We start from the raw sequence: 4,100 nt of genomic DNA on the forward strand, positions 1-4,100 counted from the left end.
ACTAACCAAATAGCACTACAAGAAATTACCAGATTAATGACTGATTTAGCAACCAATATTTCTTGAAAATCAGTTGCTATCAGCTTAGTGACTGATTCTGGTGGTCGGTAAAACCTTGGTCGCTAATATTTAGCGACCGGTTTTTACCAACGCCACCTGACTCATACTAAATAATTTCGGTCGCTAAATCGATTGCTAACAAGATCGGTCGCTGAGGTATTCGGTCGCTCAATGGCGACTAATATTTTGGTTGCTAAATCGGTCGCTAATTTTTTGGTTGCTAAATTAGTCGCTAGTAGCTAATTTCAAAATTTCAAAATCGGTCGCCAAATCAGTCACTACTATTGCTTCCTAATTACAATTATTGAAAATCAAAATGAAGGCAAAAGTGAAATCATATAGAAATAAAATGGAAAATAGATTCTAATACAAATAAATATATTTATGTATACTACATATATGTATTGAAAGAAAAATGAAGGTAGAAACAAATCCACACAAATACAACAAATTTATATTTATGTATACTATATATATCTGATGCTGCCTATCTTTGATAACTGATAATGACCTCTTCAGCTTCCTCCACCTTTCTTTTTCTATCTCATCACCACAAAGTAACAGCTTCAGTGTCAGGTCTATTTTGTTATTGTACACTTCTTCTATTCATCACCATAAACCCTCTGAAATAATAAGAGCAAACAATGAATAAAAGCAAATCACTAAGAAGGAACAATTTTTGGGTCAAATAACATTGCAAAAGTGATGAATATGATACCCCATTATTTGAAAAGTTTAGAAAGCGCAAAACGCACAAAGCACCAAAGAGGCCAGTTTTCAAAATATATGTTACTAGCCAGAGTAGCAGACACAAGAATTTCTCGCCATTCTTGATGTCTGTGAAAAGCGGAATTCAAATACTCCGCTTTGGTTAGTGCTTAGTACTGGAACTCGTGTCCTGAGAGAAATAATAAAAGAGGAAGAAGAAAAATAAAGTGGGATTCTAAGTATTCTTTACTCTTCGACCTTTATGTGCAAAATTCATCCATCTCATTATTTCTTTGAAAAGTTCCATCATTACGTGGAAACAAACAACCATATATTTCTTCTCCTTTTTTTTCTTTTAATCCAAAAACAAATAATGCACAATATCCTTCCTTTATCCATTGAAATCCACAATATAGTAATTTTCATTATTTTCTCCTGTGCGCACCTCAGTAAAAAAAACCTCAGTTAGTTGCAACAGACCCCTCTTACTACAACACCTACAACTCTCACTCTCACTCACTATATATTATGTTCATTCATTTCTAAAGAGAGCTACCTCATCACAAACAACTTTTTGCTAAAAAGAAAAGGGATGCTCTTTGTCTCCTCCTCCTAATAAAATAAATCAATAAATTATGCCATTGCAACCCCCTTGTGATCTCTCTCATAATACAATTTCATTTCAGCGCTCATGCTACTTCCTTCTTTGTGGATATTAATACAAGAACTTGTCTTAAGTTTTAGAATGAATACAACCAATATCATATTTCTGTAACAAATTTGTACACATGGCTGATGAATATTTAAGTAATTCACCTCAAAGTTAAGTTAATTTCGTATGAGAAGAACAGACCATGAGTTTTCTCAGCAATATTTAGCAGCCCTAGAAATTCCATTTCTGTCTTCTATTGACAAATAAGGTATAAAAATTATGAGAGGGAAAAAACTTCAAGGAAGATATTTTAAAAATTGGATGCCCCAAGTAAGATCCAACACATTCTCGATCAGTTATAACCAACAAATGTGATCCTAAAGGCCCAGTAAAATTTAGCAACATCAAAATGATTAGTCAATATATTGAAGTCTATAGTCAAAAAGCAATGCATTGAGTCCTGGAGAAAAAATTTGAAATGCAAACTACAGCTAGAAAATCAACATGCTATGATCAAAATCACAATTATACAGACAAAACATGAATTTATCCAGAAAAAAAAAAAGAAAGAAAAAGAAACAGACTCTGAAAAACAGGGACGGGTGGAGTAGGCACCTATTGGCTACTGCATAAGGTGTAAAGATATAAGCAATATTGGTATTTATTTCCTTCCCTTTAATCTTATAACTTAACATTATACCGCAATCATATCAAACAAAGATAAATCCTACAATAAATCAAGATGTTCAACAAATAAAATGCATCTTAGGTTACTTATAAACTTTGTCCGTGACCTAAGATTGGGACTCAGAGGGCACTTGCTATGTTTGTTACTTAATATCAAGGCATAATATATATACATAATGCAGGAATTTTCTTATAAATCAATAATAATACAATACATTACATTACCCTGTGCTTGCTTTTTGATGCTAGAAAGAATGGAAATGGTGGTTGAAGGCGAAGCAAGGATGAGAGCCACCATAGTAGTATACTATGATCTATCTCTCCCGAAGAGACCAGCTGGAGCATCCACATCTCATGGAGGTTCCATTCTCTTCTTCTACACTCTTGTCTCTCAAAGGTACTAACTAACAACAAATTAAACAAAATCACTTAGCTAACGATGATAAATTAAAACACATGCATTTTATAATTATTAGTTGTGACATCATCATCAGATGTGCTAAACAGATTGACTTATCTTGGTGGACAAGGAATGTGCAACATGTATTCTTGGTCTTCAAAAGGGTACTATTTAATTTCTTCCTAGAAAGCTACCAAAATTGCATCCAAAGTAACTGTAGTTAACATATGCAGGAGTTACAGAAACGGATGTGTGGCAAGATTTAACAGAGAATGATTTCATTTACACGACTAACGGCCATGATGAGTATGTTCTCAAAGGAACGTTACTCATTCAACCTTCTCATACTCTCACCTCCTTTGACGACACATTAAGCTCTGATGTCGATCATGCAGACTCTTCGTCTTCATCCACCACCGCCGTCAAGGTTTACCAGGCAAACGCATGCACCAATGCCACTAATGCTTCCACTCAAACCGACAACAGGAACCAACTTGATGCAGTGAGTGATAATAATGACGGAATTTCAATTTCAATTTCTTGTTCTGGATCTGGATTTGGTGATATAAGAAACCAGAAGATGGGTTGTGAGCATCAAATATGTATTAACCTTTAAAAAATATAAATTTTAAGGAGATTTTTAGAATGTACCTGCCTAGAACAATGATGGCGAAGAGAGAGAGCAGAGAAGAGGCACAACGACGACTCTGAGAGCAGAACCACAAACAAGAGAGAGCATAGCAAAGAAGCAACTATTACCTCCAAGCTCCAGTTGTTCAATTTGTTCAGAATAGATTAAATTGATCATAATAGGTGAAAAAGCCCTAACAGAGTAGATGAAATTGATCGTAATCTGGAATAGAGAAGAGTACCTGCTTGAGAAATTGATGAAGACGACCGCGATAGTGCCGAGATAGACAAAGGCAATGGCGCCGCGAGCTAAATACGACAACAACGACAGTGACGGTGCAAAAGACAACGCGACGGTGACGGCGCAGAAGACAACGACGACAGCGCCGAGATCTCAAAGATGAAGGCAGCGGTGTAGCGAACTCAGTGGACGACGAATACCTACGAGGAGAGGTGCTTCTAGTGGTGGTTACATCGGTAATTGTGTGAGAAGAAGAGAGTGTTGTGGGTGAATTAGGGTCAGAAAGGATGGATTAAAAAATTGTCAACCACTATAGTAACTTCGATTTAGTGACCAAATTAGCTACCAAATTTTTCCACCCTATTTATTCTATCAGTTGCTAAATAGTGACCGATTTTGCAACCAATCGCTTTAAATCAGTATTTATATTTGGTTGCTAAATCAGTCGCTAGTTTAACTATTAGCAACCGATTTAGTGACCACTGGCTTAGCAACCGAATTAGCGACCAACCATTTTTAGCTTCTTTTTTATTGGTTGCGAAATCGGTCGCTAAACAAAAAAATTGCGACCAATTTTGTGACCAACAATTCCAAGGGTTACTTCCTCAATTCGGTTGCTAATTCGGTCGCTAAGTTAAAAAATAGTGACCATTTTAGCGACCAACTTTGTGTTATTCATATAACAAACTTATCGGTCGCTAAATCAGTCGCTATTAGTGATC

At 35.8% G+C, this 4,100-nt stretch overlaps 1 long non-coding RNA gene across 3 annotated transcripts; it reads right to left on the bottom strand.

Moving 5' to 3' along the window:
• On the bottom strand, positions 406-3,694 carry LOC107621942. Of its 3 annotated transcripts, none has more exons than XR_002356162.1 (6): positions 3,380-3,694; positions 3,159-3,273; positions 2,862-3,058; positions 2,333-2,721; positions 1,585-1,797; positions 406-683 (listed from the first exon to the last, which is right to left on the bottom strand). It is a non-coding gene; the product is annotated as an uncharacterized LOC107621942 (long non-coding RNA). The 3 variants fall into 3 exon arrangements; XR_002356163.1 differs by having other exon boundaries at positions 2,333-2,697; positions 3,159-3,214; positions 3,380-3,693; XR_001615999.2 differs by having other exon boundaries at positions 3,159-3,214; positions 3,380-3,693.

The sequence above is a fragment of the Arachis ipaensis genome, chromosome B10, assembly GCF_000816755.2.
Source record: "Arachis ipaensis cultivar K30076 chromosome B10, Araip1.1, whole genome shotgun sequence".
NCBI lineage: Eukaryota > Viridiplantae > Streptophyta > Magnoliopsida > Fabales > Fabaceae > Arachis > Arachis ipaensis.